General features: G+C 51.1%; 1 protein-coding gene across 1 annotated transcript in view; it reads right to left on the bottom strand.

The window, feature by feature from the left end:
* DCAKD (dephospho-CoA kinase domain containing) overlaps positions 1-13,625 on the bottom strand; it is a 153,890-nt gene extending 140,265 nt beyond the window's left edge. The window contains exon 1 of the mRNA XM_050934998.1: positions 13,622-13,625. The gene's annotated coding sequence lies outside the window, so the exon portion shown is untranslated. The remainder of the gene's footprint in view (positions 1-13,621) is intronic.
* Between the last annotated feature and the right edge of the window lie 4,081 nt (positions 13,626-17,706).

Genomic DNA, 17,706 nt, shown 5'->3' with positions numbered 1-17,706 from the left:
ACAACCGAGACAGAAGGCTGTAGGGGTTAAAAAAGCAACCTGGTTTAGAGGGGAAGCGAAGGTGAAGTGAAGGTACTATGGGTACATCTACAGTATGAAATTAATTCGAACTTATTTTATTCGAATTTTCTGAAGCGATTTTATACTTTCAGTGTTGTGTGTCCCCAGTAAAGCACGTGAATTCGGCAGAGTGCATCCACAGTACCGAGGCTCGCATCGAATGTTGGAGTGGTGCACGGTAGTAGCTATCCCACAGTTTCCGCAGTCTCAGCCGCCCACTGGAATTGTGGATTAAGCTTCCAGTGCATGATGAGGCAAAAAACATTCTCGCAGGTGTTTCTGGGTGTGTGCCGTCACTTGCTCCTCCCTCCGTGAAAGCTATGGCAGACGCCATACTGCCAGCAGATGGTGCAGCACGGTGCACCACCTGTCTCCTGGTACTATGAATTCAACTCGCATGTCCTCTCCTCTTTCTATCTAGTCTCATCTAACTGTTTCCCGCCTTTTTTCTGCTACCATGAACAGACCCACACAGCTTCCGCTGCTTTTTCCATGTTGTCTGTCCTGGGCTCCCGTGGAAGCTACAGAAGGCAACTCTTCCCCACCATTTTTCAGCCATTGTGAACAGAGCCGCACAGCTTCTGCCACAAACTCTGCTCATGTTTCTGCTGCAAACTCTGCTCTCCTGCTCTTGCAGCTCTAATGAGCTTCCCGACTCTGTGAAAGCTACAGAAGACAACAATTTACCACCTTTTATCGGCCATCTTGAACCAAACAGCTCATTTCACGCCCTTCTTCCAGGATTACTCATGCAGGCACCATAGCATGGCAAGCATGGAGCCCACTCAGATCTCCGCTGCAGTTTTGACCATTGTAAATACCTCACACATTATCCAGCACTATGTGCAGTACCTGCAAAACCAGGCGAGGAAGCGACGACAGTGCGATTACTATACTGAGGAGGACATAGACGCAGACATTCCTAGAAGCACGGCATGTGGCGACTGGGAGATCATGGTGGCATTGGGCCTGGTTCATGCCGTGGAACGCCAATTCTGGGCCCGGAAAACAAGCACAGACTGGTGGGACCGCATAGTGTTGCAGGTCTGGGATGATTCCCAGTGGCTGCGAAACTTTTGTATGTGTAGGGCCACTTTCGTGGAACTTTGTGACTTGCTGTCCCCTACCCTGTCAGGGTAGTTAAACACTGGAATGGATTGCCTAGGGAAGTTGTGGAATCTCCATCTCTGGTATTTATTTAAGAGCAGGTTAGATAAATGTCTATTAGGGATGGTCTAGACAGTATTTGGTCCTGTCATGAGGGCAGGGGACTGGACTCGATGACCTCTCGAGGTCCCTTCCAGTCCTAGAGTCTATGAGTCTGAGGCCGGAGGGAAGCAGGGGGCTGGAGCAGAGACTGGAACAAGGGCAAATGCAGCTGCATGCATGGCATGCTTTGAGCAGCCAAGGATCTGCTGTGGGGGACAGGCTTATGAGCAGGACTGCTGAACCAGCAGCCTGTCAGGGGCTGTGGCCACTCTGAGAATGCGAAGGCAGGGCAGCTGGGCTCCTTAGTTGCCTTGCAGCATAGTTAGTCAGGGAACAGGCCAGCAACTGGCCCTAGCTGGTCTGATCCGTGACAGGGCCACAAGGAGAAATCTATGGCCAGCAGAGTTCAGGAAAATATGAGGAGTTTTTTAAGTACATTGGGAACTAAATTAATCCTGACAAAGATATTGGTCCATTACTAGAGGGAAAGGGTAGAATTAGCAATCATAATGCAGAAAAGGCAGAATATATATATAGTATTCTGTATTTTGGAAAAACAGATGATGTAGTTATATCACATGATAACACTCTTTCTGTTCCACCAGTATCTAAGGAGGATGTTAAATAGTGGCTACTAAAGTTAGACATTTTTAAATCAGCAGGCGCAGATAACTTGTATCCAAGAGTTTTAAAAGAGCTGGCTGAGAAGCTGGCTGTATTGTTAATGTTGCAATTCAGTAAATCCTTAACACTGGGGAAGTTCCAGAAAATGGTAAGAAAGCTAACATTGTGTCAGTATTTCAAAAGGGTGAGTGAGAATGCCTGGGTAATTAACAGCCCTAGGCCTGTTAGTCTGACATCAATCCCTGGAAAGACAATGGAGTAGTTGATACAAGACTTTGATTATCAGCAGGTAAATATGCCCAGTGGTCTGTGATGAGATGTTAGATGGGATGGGATCTGAGTTACTACACAGAATTCTTTCCTGGGTGCTGGCTGGTGAGTCTTGCCCACATGCTCAGAGTTTAGCTGATCCCCATATTTGGGCTCGGGAAGAAATTTTCCTCCAGGGCAGATTGGCAGAGGCCCTGGAGGTTTTTCGCCTTCCTCTGCAGCATGGGGCACAGGTCACTTGCTGGAGGATTATCTGCAGCTTGAGGTCTTCAAACCACGATTTGAGGACTTCAATAACTCAGACATAGGTGAGGGGGTTGTTACAGGAGTGGGTGGGTGAGATTCTGTGGCCTGCACTGTGCAGGAGGTCAGACTAGATGATCATAATGGTCCCTTCTGACCTTAAAGTCTATGAGTCTGTGAGTCTATGAGACTCAATTAATAAAGAATTAAAGGAGAGTGAAGTAATTAGTGCCAATCAACATGGGTTTATGGAAAAAAGATCCTTCCACACGGACTTGATCTCTTTTTTTGACGAGATTATCAGTTTGGCTGATAAAAGTAATAGCGTTGATGCAATATACTTAGACTTCTGTAAGTGATTTGACTTGGTGCTGCATGACATTTTGATTAAAAAACTAGAATGATATAAAATTACCATGGCACCCATTTAATGGATTAAAAATTAGCTAACTGACAGGTCTCAAAACGTAACTGTAAATGGGAAATCATCATCAAATGGGTGTGTTTCTACTGGGGTTTGGCGGGGATCCGTTCTTGGCCCTACGCTGTTTAGCATTTTACTTAATGACCTAGAAAATGACATAAAATAATCTCTGATAAATTTGCAGCTGACACAAGAATTGGGGAAGAGGTGAATAAGGAAAATGACAGGTCACTTGTACACAGTGACCTGGGTTGCTTGGTAAGCTGGGCACAAGCAAACAGTGTGTGCTGTAATATGGCTATGTAAATGTATATCTCTATCAGCAAAGAAGGCAGACCATACTTACAGGATCGGGGCCTCTGTCCTGGGAAGCAGTGACTCTGAAAAAGATTTGAGGATTGTGAACAGTGTGACACTGTGGCCAAAAGGGTGAGTACAATCTTTGGCTCCATAAACAAGAGAATCTTGAGGAGGAGTAGAAGAGAGACGATGTTACCTCTGTATTTGGCACTTGTTGAGGAAGACGTGTTGCTAATTGTTTGACTACATTCATGGTTTGCTCTTAAAAATGTTCAAGAGACCAAATAATGGCACTTAGTTAAATTTATTGTCTAAAGACAAACAGGGCACGAGGAAAAAGAGACACACAGACCATCCTTCTGGGGAACAAATTCTGGCAGCATGTTCCCCTTACGCAGAAGGTGTGTGTGACGGGACGCACTTGCCCCGCACTGGATGGGGAAGGGTTAACCCTACATTGTGGGCTGAGCAAACCACGCCCCCTCTGGGCATGCTGCAAGTGCACCAGTATAAAAGGGAGCAACTCAGCGCAGTTGTGGCTGACCGCCGGGGAGGGAGGATGTATGTTGCTGGCTCCAGCCAAGGATCAGCCTAAGCCCAAAGCCTGAGGCTGTGGGAGCCGGAGACTCTGCAACCAGGCAGATGCTGAGGTACCCACAGAGACCCTGCTGAGTCCGGATCTGCTAGGGACAGTGCAGACTGGGGAACCTGGAGAGAGCAGAGATGTCCAGATTGCAGCAGTGGGAACTATGCTAGGGAGCAGCCTAGGGGAATCAGAGAGTGGCCTGGTTAGTGAACCAGAATTTTGAGTCGGCGTCTTTTGGTTGGATCCTGCCCCCTGCTGACTCAGTGGCAGACGCCCCTGCCACTACCAGGGCCCTGGGCTGGGGTCTGGTGGAGAGGGAGGGCCTGGACCCCTCTACCCGGGCCACCACCCTCCTTTTTTATGTGTGACAGCTCCCTTCACGAGTGACACCACTGGGCCTGACTGCCCTGTTAACAGGAGTGAATTTACTGACTTTGGCCACTAGGCCTTACTGCCCTGCTAAGAAGAGTGAATCTAGGGACCATGGTTGCTAGGCCTTACAGCCCTGTCAACAGGGCATAGCTATTGACTCTGGCCATTGGGCTGCACTGCCCTGTCTCACCAGGGCGAATTTAGTGATGGTGGCCACTAGATGTTAATGCCCTGCTGACTGGGGAAAATCTATTGACTCTGGCCATTGGGCCACACTGCCCAGCTATTAAAGGTGAGTACATTGACTTTGGCCATTAGGCATCATTGCCCTGCTAAGAAGGGTGAGTATATTGACTTGAGCTAAGGAGGCACAGATGTACGTTATGTATGCCCCAACTCCTATATCCTAAGAGATGGGGTGCACTTGCCCCATGCTGGACAGGAGCTCCCCCAACCCTGTCCCACTGTGCTTCAGAAATCTGTATTTCAGCCAGCGGAATTTATAGGATGGTTTTACAAGTTGCAAAACTCTTTACATGTCACTTAAAGTTTTACCCCACAGTTTGTGTCAGCTTTGTCCTTGGTACCTCCCTGTACTTTCCACATCTTGTTTTGAATATTACATTCCAAGTGCCGAAGAGCCATGCAGTACCCCTGTAAGCGGCTTGGAACAGATTCTTCATACATCTTTGCTTCGACAAGTTTCCTATTTTCTAGTGCCAAAGCTGACATCAGCTCTGCAAAGTACTGTGGGATGCCCCAATTGTGGGACAACAATACACTCAGTTAACATAACTTCCTAACACCCATATATATATATATATATATATATATATATATATATTATATTAATACCCTGTGCATAATACCTACTAATATGGTGTATACTACACCTAACATATATGTATTGGCTCAGACACTGGTGTTGCCACTGCTGGAATATTGTGCCTTGTTCTGGCGTGCACAATTCAGGAAGGATGTTGATAAATTGGAGAGGGTTCAGAGAAGAGTTACGAGAATAATTAAAGAATTAGAAAACATGCCTTATAGCAGTAGACTTAACAAGCTCACTCTGTCACGGACTCACAGATCGTGCCCACTCATGGCCCCATGCGGTCCGTGGGGGGAAGGGGGGCCTTTCAGTGCAACAGCCCTTCTCGGGGGTCCACTCTCTCTCGGGGTCAGGCCCCTCCACCTCCTGGAGCCGCATCTCTCTGAGCCTCAGCACATCTGTCTCTGCCGTGGGCCCCCTCAGGGAGTCCACCCAGTCTGGATCCCCCAGGCCCCCACCCCTGAAGGAGTTGATGCTCTCTCCCCCACCCTGTTCTCTAGACCAGAGCCAGCATAAAACAGGAGAGTTTATTGAGGGCTGAACACAGCATAGGAAACTCTCAGGACCTCAGGCCTGGCCTCCCTCAGCACAGCATATTTCCATCTCCCTGCAGCCAGGTGGGCTCTGCCTGCTCCCCCTCTCCAGCCCAGAGCCCCCCCTGCTTGCCAGCTGGGCCTCTGATATCCCCGGCCTCAAGCCCCCTCTGTCCATTGTCTTCTCTCCAGGTATACAGGGTTGTAAACAGGAAGGCCTGAGTCTCCTCTCCTCTCAGCCCTTCTCTGGCCCCTCTAGCTGGAACCGGCTGCTCAGGTTACCGGGGTTCTCTCTTCTCAGCCCATTGTCTTCCCACTGGCCAGAACCGGCTATGACTCCTGAGCTGGGTCTCCGGGTCACCTGGTCACCAGTCCCTGGGGTCTCCATTCTCCAGGCCATCCGCCGGGGTCCTGAGTTCCCTCTCTGGTCCTCTGTACCAACAAACTCCTTCTCCCCTCACCTCGTTCAACCAGTAACACCCGAAGACACTGAGTCCCACTCCCTCTGCATGCAACCCACTGGAAAACACAGAAAACCCCAAGAAAACCCCCCAATTCGTCACATACTCTATTTAGCTTAACAAAGAGAATCAGAGAATCATAGGACTGGAAGGGACTCAAGAGGTCATCTAGTCTAGGGCTTCTCAAAGCCAGTCCGCCACTTGTTCAGGGAAAGACCCTGGCTGACCGGGCCGGTTTATTTACCTGCCGTGTCCGCAGGTTCGGCCGATTGTGGCTCCCACTGGCCACGATTAACGGCTCCAGGCCAATGGGGGCTGCGGAAAGGGCGGCCAGCACATCCCTCGGCTCGCGCTGCTTCCCACAGCCCCCATTGGTCTGGAGCAGTGAACCGCGGCCAGTGGGAGCCACAATCAGCCAAACCTGTGGATATGACAGGTAAACAAACTGGCCCCAACCACCAGGGCTTTCCCTGAACAGGCGGCGGCCCGGCTTTGAGAACCACTGATCTAGTCCAGTCCCCTTCACTCGTGGCAGGATGGAGTATTATCTAGACCAGAGGTTCTCAGACTGTGGTCCGTGGACCACCAGTGGTCCATGAGCTCCATTCAGGTGGTCCATGGATAGTTCCCTCTAAGGTGCATGCCTGGGTGGCCACACATGAGAGAATGAAGGGCCGCCCACCTAATTAGCGGAACTGTGCAGACGTGGCTCCACTAATTAGGTGCCTGGACCCTGGAGAAGACAAACATGTAAGGTGAAGTGGTGGCCATGGGGGGAATAAGGGGTAGGTGGGAGGGGTATTGGGTGAGAAAAGGGAGTGGGGGGAATTTGGGATGTGCAGGGCTGTGGCGGCCAGAGAAAGAAATGACTTTCTCCAGCTCCAGGGCTGCAGCTGCCGGGGAGAGACCCCCCTCCTTCCCAGCCCAGCTCGGGGGCTGCCGCAGTGGGGGGAGAGAGGGAGAGACCTCCCTCCTTCCCAGCCTCAGCTCTGTGGCTGCTGTGGCAAGGGAGAGACCCCCCCCTCCTTCTCTGCCCAGCTTGGTGGCAGGCATGGTGGAGAAGGCCCCCTTCTTCCCAGCTGCAGCTCGAGGGATGCCACAGCCGGGGAGAGAGGGCACCAGTCCTCGCATTAGAAAGGTAATACTACTGATATTAAAATCTGAGTTGTGTGCTTTTATTTGTAGAACAAAAAAAGTTAATATTTTTAGAGAGAGAGAGAGAGAGAGCTAGAGAGTGCTTTTATCCAAAGCACTTTACAATAGTTAGCTAATGGTACAAACAACATTTGGCAAGATTATTAAGTGGTTCTCCGAGACCCTCAGCAATTTTCAAGTGGTCCACAAAAAAAAAGTTTGAGAACCACTGATCTAGACCTCCCCTGACAGCTGTTTGTCCAACCTGCTCTTAAAAATCTCCAGTGACGGAAATTCCACCACCTCACTGGGCAATTTATTACAGTGCTTAACCACCCTGACAGTTAGGAAGTTTTTCCTAATGTCCAACCTAAATCTCCCTGTTGCTTTTTGTCCATTGCTTCTTGTCCTATCCTCAGAGGTTAAGAAGAACAATTTTTCTTCCTCCTCCTTGTAACAACTTTTTATGTACTTGAAAACTGTTATGTCCCCCCTCAGTCTTCTCTTTTCCAGACTAAACAAACACAATTTTTTCAATCTTCCCTCATAGGTCATGTTTTCTAGACCTTTAATCATTTTTGTTGCTCTTCTATGGACTTTCTCCAATTTGTCCACATCTTTCCTGAAATGTGGTGCCCAGAACTGACACAATCCTCCAGCTGAGGCCTAATCAGAGCAGAGTAGAGCGGAAGAACGACTTCTCGTGTCTTGCTCACAACACACTTGTTAATACATCCCAGAATGTTGTCTGCTTTTTATGCAACAGCGTTGCACTGTTGACTCATATTTAGCTTGTGACCCACTATCAGAATTATTTTAACTGCAAAAAATTAAAAAGGCTCAAAATCAAAACAAAACGTTTCGTTCAACTTGAAACTAATTGTTTTTGATGTTTCAGAATTGCCAACAAGCTGAAAACTCTGTTATTCACCCAGCTCCCATGGCAACAATGTGTCATCCCCTGAGTGAACATGGGATTAGTCCCCATCGTGCACCGAGCTCATGCTGAGACCAAGAAGCTCTTCACAACTGAAAGAGTGTTTATGCAGTACAGTGCATCTTCCCCAGCAGCGTTCGCTTAGGGCACCTCCTCCCGTGGAACAGGGGCAGTAATTTCACAGGTGATGGAAGATCACACTGACAGGCCTATTGCCTTTGCTTCACCATCCCTTGCTCTGCAGATGGAACTATGCACAAATGGATCGAGAAGCTAGAAATTTAGTCTGCAGATTTCAATTTTCACTAGTCTTTGTCTAGGAAAGAATTTAATCTGCTCAGAGTTCAACCACTAGTTTCACCTTTTAACCCAAAGAAAGGTGTCCTGGCACTGGCTGCAGCACGGCTCAGAGCTGGGTGATGCCCTGGGCGCTGACCGTTTACAAGATTGAAAGTAGCAGCCAACCTACGAATGCCGATTGCTAGTAACGCCTGCGATTGGATGCGGCTGGTGGAGACTGAAGGGGAATCAGAGACAATCGATACATTCTATAGGGCACAAATTGAACCCTTGGCAACGCTGTGGCACAACACGGAACTAAAAATGTCACCTGGCGACAGGATGAGGACAATGCCTGGGTGGATTTCTGCACACAAACAGCTCTGTCCAGCTTTCCTTGCTCTGAAAGAAGGATTCAGGGGACATCAAGGCTGCTGTGACAGGGTGTTCACCCCACACTCTCCCCGTAGGAGGCCAGGTGGGCCAATTAACCTATTTGGCTGCGAGCTGGGAGAATGAAGGCTGAGAGGAAAGCCCTAATTAGGGGAAGCTCACCTGTGTGGGAACAGGCTGGGCTTCAGGCAGGGAGCGGACAGCAGAGATCACGGGTAGGGGAGGCTGAGCCCCCGCAAACAGCCAAGTGTGGACCTGCCCATGCTCCACCCCCAGGGCCCCTTCTTTTCTGCTCTTCCCCCATGGCCCGGTGCTCTAGGGCTGGGAGTGCTGGGGGCTGCACCGCCCAGCCGAAGGGCCAGGACCAGGGGCCACCTATGAAGATGGCTGCAGAGCCATAGGCTGCGGTCACTCCCTGGGAGGAGGGAATTGGGAGCACAGGCTTTCTGATTTGCCCAGGGGTGCTTGACCTCTGCTCCACCCCAGACCCCAACTGCCTCTTCCTGCCCCCTCCCCCAAGCATGCCCTGCCCTCACTAGGCCAGCCAGACTGTCTGGAAACCTGCTCCTCATCTGGAACAGCATGACGCACCATGTCCATGGACTTTGATCACAGAGAGCGCGGGAGATGCCCAAGGGTTGTTGTGCGGGGGGGAGGGGGAATGGGTCTTAATGTTAATGACTGACATTGTGATTATATCACCAGCATTTTCTCCTTTGAGCCTGGCAATGGCTGCAGCATGGCTCAGAGCTGGGTGATGCCCTGGGCGCTGACCGTTCACAAGATTGAAAGTACAGGCCGACCTACGAATGCCGATTGCTAAGTGACGCCTGCCATTGGACGTGGGTTGCCAACTTTGTAATCCTGAAAACCGAACACCCTTGCCCCACCCCTTCCTCTGAGGCCCTGCTCCTGCTCCGCCTCTTGCTCTGAGGCCCCGCCCCCTGTCCCATCTCCCCCCACCCCCATTGCTGGCTCCCCCTTTTCCAGGATTCACAGAGCCGGGCCGGGAGAAGATGATGCGGAGCCTGCCCAGTTGGGGCACAGAGCAGCACAGCAGGGATCAGTCCCCAGAGCGAGAGGCTGGGGTGAAGAAATCAGGGCACAGCGGGGCAGGGAGCTCCCTGGAGCGAGGGGCTGGGCAGTGGAAATCGGGGCACAATGGAGCAGGGGAGGGGAGGGCCAGCTCCAGCATTTTTGCCACCCCAAGCAGCGAAGAAAAAAAAATTGAGCTTCCGCCAAAGAGCACTAGAGGGACTGAAGGATCCTCCGCCAAATTGCTGCCAAAGACCTGGACGTGCCACCCAACAGATGGACGTGTCCCCCTTTCTATTGGCTGCCCCAGGCACTTGGAAATAGTGGTACAGCAGAGCAGAGGTGGGGGGGTCAGTCCCTGGAGCGAGGGGCTGTGGAAATTGGGCAGGAGGTGCAGCCAGGTTACACACACACTCCCAGCCCCTCGCGGATGGGTACCTCCCTTAGAGCCCGGTCTGGGAGCCTGCTAGTGTCTCCGTCAGGCTGGGGACCAGGAAGCCCCAGAGCACCCACGCAGTCGGCTCTGTGCAAACCCAGAGAAGTGGGGCGAGCCGGAAGGTCCAGAAGACGCTCAGGAAAATGTCCAGGAGGGAACAGACCTTGGCTGCTGACTAGATGGTCCCTGAGCTGGAACTCAGAGTAGAGGGTGTGCCTGGGTCCCCCTGCTAGCCACTGCAGGGGCCCCATTTCAGATGGGGGGACAACTTTAACCATGATCCCACGGGCTGCTGTATCTAATTCCTATATAAAAAAAGAGGATTTAATAAATCAGCTCTAATCCTAACATGTTATCACAGCTTGTGTCAAGTCACTTAAGGAACACAGGTTAGGTTTACAAAACTCTGCCCCCTGCCCCAGGGGCACCGCTCCTCTGGAGAACTGACATGTCACACTAATGCTGGGCTGTAGTTAAGAGCTCCATCTGGGAGCTTGCACCCCCAGTATGAAACTGGGGGGGAGCTCCTGCCCTCCCCTGCCCTCCCAAGTGGTGCCCTTGGGCCACTGGCGAAGTGGCACCATGAGACAGTGAATGAGAAGACTGCCTATGGCTGCTGGTAAGGAAAGACTTTGGTACCCCAAAGGAGGAAATGCACAGTGACCTGGCCGGAGAGCTGAGTCCCGAAGAGAGAGAGAGAGAGAGAGAGAGAGAGAGAGAGCAGCAGGAGGGCGTGCGGAAATCAGCAGAAGGGGGCCTCAGACCTCGAAAGAGCTGATTCTCCCACAGTGGCCATCTTTTGGCTTTAGGGAGACACGGATGTGGCAAAGGGCCAGATCTCTAGAGATCCTGCTTCTGAACTTTGGAAAAGCTGGCCTGAACCGGGCTTTCCATTCCGGCTCTGTAAATCCAAGCCTGCAGAGTAGGAAGGAGGGTTACATCATTAGCTACAGTAGAGCAATGTGTGCCCAGGCCACGGCATCCCTAGCCTGAAACATAGATGATGGAAGTCCCAGGCTGGGAAAGCTTGAAAGGCCCGAGTAGGAGCACGGTGTCTCTGCTCTCCACCAGCATAGGAGTATGAGGAGACCCCAGGGACACAGCCGGGTTTGCTAAGTACATACAGACACGCAAGGCCTGGCTACAGAGACCCTCTGCTGCTCCTTAGGATCTGGTGGCTTCTGCAAGAGGAGATTATTTAAAGTGATAGTACCTCTTCCAACACACTACACCATCCTTCCCCTAAAGGGACACTGTAAGGGGGTATGTATCCCTTTAGGAGTAGGGGGGCCAGATGACCCGGTTCCAGGAAGCTGGAGCCAGAAGGCAGAGCTCCAGCGAGGAGGCTCGGAGTGGTGCCCCTGGGGAGAAGAGATGCTGGCAAGAGCAGAGCTCCGTAAGGGCAGCACGAGGAGCCAGAGATGAGTGTGAGCTCTGCCTGGGACTGCAATGGTGAATGTCACTTTTGAGCCATTAAGGACCATGTAGAACAGCCCCCAGTGGAGTGTCAAAGCTCCCCGAGCCGCTGGCTCATTGCACTGACAGTGAGACACCTCAGGTTCATAGCCAGTGGTGCATCAGGGCCAGCATCACAGCCAACTGCCTTTCATAGAATATCAGGGTTGGAAGGGCTCCGGGAATTAGCTCAGTCCTTGGCGGAGCACCCTCTGTTGGTGATGTCCCATCCATCACCTCACCCTCGGTTGACGTGTGGACCCAGGTTGCTCCCTGCTTGGCAGCATCCTCTTCAGGTCACTGCCTTCCAGCAGTGCCCCCTAGTCCCTCCTCATCCCCTTCCAGGAGGAGGGGGAGGGGGGTTTAGCAACAGTCCTTGCACCTGCCTCAGTGGCCAACCATAACCCCCAAAGTCTAGCCCCTTGTCTCAAGGGATGGGTGCAATTTGTCTCAGCCACTGCATGGCCAAGTGCAGTACAAGGTGGAAGGGGTGGGACCCAGGCCCACCCACTACTCTAGGTCCCAACCCAGGGACCCTCTAGTGGCAGCCTCCCTGCCCTCCTCCTCTCCCCTTGTCCAACCTTCCCTGGGCCACTTCCCCTCTGTCCCCCTTTGCACCGGCTAGGCCTGTCCCTCAGGGCCTGCAGCCTTGCAGGTAGCAGCTGGAGCTCCCTTCTACTGCCCCAAGCCTGCCCAGTGCTGTCCCAGGTCCTGGTCTCCTGCTCTGGAGACAGACCTTCTCTCATGAAGATCTGGGACAGACTGTCTGCTCCTCGCTTAGGCAGCCTTTATATAGGACCTAGTCTAGCCCTGATTGGCTGGCTCTAATGTCGGCCCTGATTGGCTCTCAGTAAGCCCTTTTCTAATTGGCTGCTGGCCTGCATAGCTACTCTGGCCTACTCTAGTCCCCTCTCACATGGGGGTGAGGCAGCTGCCCCACCACAGTTGTTTACAAAGTGAAGAATGTCAGCTCCTGGAGAAGGTGTAAAGCCCTCCATTGCTGCTTCACCAAATGTAATGGCCCCTTAACCTCGCAGCCATACACAAGTTCAAATGGTGAAAACCCTAAACTGGGATGTGGTACAACCCTGTAGGCAAAGAGCAACTGCTGCAACACCAGGTCCCAATCACTGGAGTGCTCATTTACAAATTTACGTATCATGACCCCCAAAGTTCCATTAAACTTCTCCACCAGGCCATTTGTTTGATGGTGGTAAGGGGTGGCAACCAAGTGGTTCACCCCATGAGCTTCCCACAGGCTTTTCATGGTCCCTGCCAGGAAATTAGTTCCCGAATTGGAAAGGATGTCGGAGGACCAACCTACTCTGGCAAAAATGTGTTAATGCCTGGCACACACTTTTAGCCCTGGTGTTGCTAAGAGCTACTGCTTCTGGCCATCAGGTGGCAAAATCCATGAAAGTCAGTATGTACTGCTTTCCCCTGGGTGTCTTCTTTGGAAAAGGACCCAGAATATCCACAGCTACTTGCTCAAATGGAACCTCAATTATGGGGAGTGGCTAGAGACGGGCTTTGACCTGGTCTTGGGGTTTTCCCACTCTTTGGCACACCTCACCAGACTGGACATAGGTAGAAACATCCTTGCCCATTCCATCCAAGTGGAATGACTTCCCCAAACGGTCTTTGGTCCTGTTCACCCCAGCATGGCCACTAGGATGATCATGGGCTAAACTCAAGAGCTTTTCCCTATACTTGGTTGGAACTACCAACTGTCTTTGAGGACGCCAGTCCTCCTGGTGTCCACCAGAAAGAGTTTCCTTGTATAAAAGTCCTCTTTCTACAACAAACTGGGATCAGTTAGAAGAGCTGAGAGGTGGTGGTTTGCTCCGTGCTGCTGTCCAAGCTCCACGGAGGTTGTCATCTGCTTCCTGCTCGGCCTGGAACTGTTCCCTTGATGCTGGAGACAACAGCTCCTCATTGGATTGTGGACTTGGGCTTGGTCCCTCTGGAAGCGATGTAGGTGATGAGGCTGTTTCCGTTGAGTGTGAACCGCTCTCCGCTGGTGCACTATGTTGTGTTTCAGCTCCGGCTGAGCCAGTGCAGGCTCGTGGTGCCCTCTGGCGTTGGAGTTGTAGACGAGGTTGCAAGTGCTGGATTCAGTGCCGGGAATGGTTCTGCTGCTGGTTGCTCTGCCAGTTCTGGTTCTGGGACTGGCTCTGTGCAATTGGATCCACTACTGCTGTCACAGACACTGGCATGGGGTCTGGTTCCACCACCTCAGTCTGGACCCTCGTAGAAGGCTCAGGAATGGAGCTAGGTGTGAAAGTTTGCTTAGCCTGCCTGCGGGTGACCATTCCCATCATCTGGGCTAGCTTCACATGGTTGGCCAAGTCTTCCCCCAGCAGCATGGGAAATGGATAATCATCAGAGACTGCAAAAGTCCACATTCCTGACCAGCAACTTGGCTATAGGCAATTTTAAAGAGTTTGACATAGAATATCAGGGTTGGAAGGGACCTCAGGTCATCTAGTGCAACCCCCTGCTCAAAGCAGGACCAATTTCCAGACAGATTTTTGCTCCAGATCCCTAAATGCCCCCCCTCCAAGTATTGGGCTCACAACTCTAGGTTTAAAATGCCCCTCCCCCAAGGATTGGACTCACAACCCTAGGTTTAGCAGGCCAATGCTCAAACCATTGATCTATCTCCCCCTACCCCCCCCAACATGAAGGGTTCAATTGTCACCTGGGCCTCTAGGTTGATGAATTTGGGTCAGCTAAGGATTGGTGGATAGTTGACACTTATGCTCCAGTGTCCCTCCACGTGATAACCTTCTTCTAGCCCACACTCATGGTTTCCCTTCACTCTGAAGGTACCTGGGAGGGTATCGCTGATCCGGAGAGAACAAAGGAACACAAAACAAAAACCTTCCCCTACAGATTTGAAAATATCTTCTCCACTTATTAGTCCTTTTGGTCAAGTGCCAGCCAGATTATCTGAGCTTCTTAACCCTTTATAGGTAAAGGAGGGATTTTATGCTACCCTTAGCTGTATGTTTATGACAGGGATATGCATTTAAGTTGAGCCTCCATTATGGTGTCTTTGAAAAGTGTCCATGCAGCTTGCAGGGATTTCACTCTAGTCACTGAACCTTTTAATTTCTGTTTAACATTTTTTGCATAGTTCCCCTTTCTGAAATTAAATGCCACAGCGTTGGGCTGTTGAGGTGTTCTTCCCCCCACAGGAATGTTAAATGTTATTATATTATGGTCACTATTTCCAAGCGGTCCTGTTATAGTTACCTCTTGGACCAGCTCCTGTGTTCCACTCAGGACTAAATTGAGAATTGCCTCTCCCCTTGTGGGTTCCTGTACCAACTGCTCCAAGAAGCAGTCATTTAGAGAATCGAGAAATGTTGTCTCTGCATTTAGTCCCTAGGTGACATGTACCCAGTCAATATGGTGATAATTGATATCCCCCACTATTATTGAGTTCTTTATTTTTATAGCCTCTCTAATCTCCCTGAGCATTTCATCGTCACTATCACTGTCCGGGTCAGGTGGTCCATAATAGATCCCTAATGTTATATTCTTATTAGAGCATGAAATTTCTATCCATGGAGATTCTGTGGAACATGTGGATTCATTTAAGATTTTTACTTCACTTGATTCTACATTTTCTTTCACATATAGCGCACTCCTCCCGCCCCTGCACGACCTGTGCTGTCCTTCCAACATATTTTGTACCCCTGAATGATTGTGTCCCGTTGATTGCCCTCAGTCCACCAGGTTTCTGTGATGCCTATTATATCAATATCCTCCTTTATCACGAGGCACTCTAATTCACCCAGCTTATTATTTAGACTTCTAGCATTTGTGTACAAGCACTTTAAAAACTTGTTACTGTTTATTTGTCTGCTCTTTTCTGATGCGTCAGATTCTTTATGTGAATGTTTCTCATCTGATCTGGCCCTTACATTATTCTCTTCCATCCTCTGCTCCTGACTAAAACCTAGAGAATCTCTATCAATAGACTCGCCTCTAAGAGAAGTCTCTGTCTGATCCACATGCTCCTCTGGAACAATTGGCTTTCCCCCATCTCCTAGTTTAAAAACTGCTCTGCAGCCTTTTTAATGTGAAGTGCCAGCAGTCTGGTTCCACTTTGGTTTAAGTGGAGCCCATCCTTCCTGTATAGGCTCCCCCTATCCCAAAAGTTTCCCCGGTTCCTAATGAATGTAAACCCCTCCTCTCTATACCATCGTCTCATCCATGCATTGAGACTCTGAAGCTCTGCCTGCCTACCTGGCCCTGCTCGTGGAACTGGGAGCATTTCTGAGAATGCCACCATAGAGGTCCTGGATTTCAGTCTCTTCCCTAGCAGCCTAAATTTGGCTTCCAGGACATCTCTCCTACCCTTCCCTATGTCATTGGTACCTACATGTACCACGACCACCGGCTCCTCCCCAGCACTACACATAAGTCTGTCTAGATGCCTCGAGAGATCCGCAACCTTCGCACCAGGCAGGCAAGTCACCATACGGTTCTCCCAGTCATCACAACCCCAGCTATCTATGTTTCTAATGATCGAATCTCTCATTACTAACATCTGCCTTTTCCTAGCAACTGGAGTTCCCTCCTCCAGAGAGGTAACCTCAGTGAGAGAGGCAACCCCAGCACCATCTGGAAGGAGGGTCCCAACTATGGGGCAGATGGATAGCTCAGCGGTTTGAGCATTGGCCCACTACACCCAGGGTTGTAAGCTCAATCCTTGAGGGGGCCATTTAGGGAACTAGGGTAAAAATCTGTCTGGGGATTGGTCCTGCTTTGAGCAGGGGGTTGGACTAGATATCTCCTGAGGTCCCTTCCAACCCTGATATTCTATGAAGGTTTTCCTCTGCTCCTGTTGACTGCTCTCCTTCCCTGGGCCTTTCATCCTCCTCAACAGCACAGCGGCTGCCTGACTGGAGGTGGGACAAATTTACAGTGTCCCAGAAAGTCTCATCAACATGCCTCCCTTATGCTCCTCCAGTTCCACCATCCTGGCCTCCACAGCCCATACAGTCTCTGAGGGCCAGGAGCTCATTGCACCAAATGCACACATACACCACCCGCCCACAGGGCAGGTAATCGTACATGCTGCACTGCATGCAATAAACAGGATAGCCCCCTCTCTGCTGCTGGGCTTCTGCCTGCATTCTCTCCTACAGCTACCCAGGTTAATGACAGGGGGTTTTGTTTTTAAATCAGGAAGATCTGATTATAGTTTAGGTTAAAGGTTTTAAAGAATGGCAAGTGTACCTCACCCCCTTCCATCCCCTATCCAAACTCCCTCTCGAAACTCCCTGTTAGCGGCCCCTGGTTGCACCCAGAGGGGGCGTGCACTTGAGTGCTGGGATTTCCGTAGCTGAGTCTTCCCATGTAGAGCTGACTTCAGTGTCTGTGTCTTTCTGCAGCAGGGTGTGTCCCTACCTGTGTGTGCTGGAGGAGGCTTGAGGGCTGGGCTCAGCAGGACAGTGTAAGGGAGCCCAGGCAGTTGGAACAGGTGGGCTTAGTACATCAGGTGGCACCCCGGAGTGGGGGTAACTTGCCACACTCTTCCCCAACACATTAGCCCTTGGGGCACGGCAGTATCACTCCCCATTCCACGGAAGGGGCAAGTGAGGCACAACGAGTGGAAGGGACTCGCTCTCAGCCACCCAGCCACTCTGTGACAGAGCCGGGAATGGAATCCAGGAGTCCGGGGGCCCAATCCGTTGCTGCCCTGCACTTTTGCAGTCATTTATGCCAGTGTCAAGTGGGTATCAAACGCCACCCGCATCAGGAATGGGAACAGTTTGCCTGCACTGTGCACTGGTGTGAATGACTGGGCGAGGCGCAGGGTGATGGGGCGTCCGGCCTGGTGCCCAGCCCTGTGCTTTAACTGCAAGACCATTTAATATGCTCTGACAATTGGCTCGAAAGCCTGGGTCACTGCCCCCGCTTCACAACAGGCCCTGGGATCTGCATGTTACATCTCATCTCAAAGCCAGCACTGCTAGCATCCAGCACCCCCAGGCACCCTGCTGCAGCAGAAGGCCCTGGGCAGCACCTCAAGAGATCTGAGCAGTGTGCACCACCCATCCTGATATTTCTAGGACTTTTGGAGGGGAGACAAGGTGGCCTTGTTTG

Source organism: Gopherus flavomarginatus, chromosome 25 (genome assembly GCF_025201925.1).
Source record: "Gopherus flavomarginatus isolate rGopFla2 chromosome 25, rGopFla2.mat.asm, whole genome shotgun sequence".
Taxonomy (NCBI): Eukaryota; Metazoa; Chordata; order Testudines; family Testudinidae; genus Gopherus; species Gopherus flavomarginatus.
Note: the sequence above shows the minus strand (reverse complement) of the source record. Positions and strands in the feature narration are given on the sequence as shown.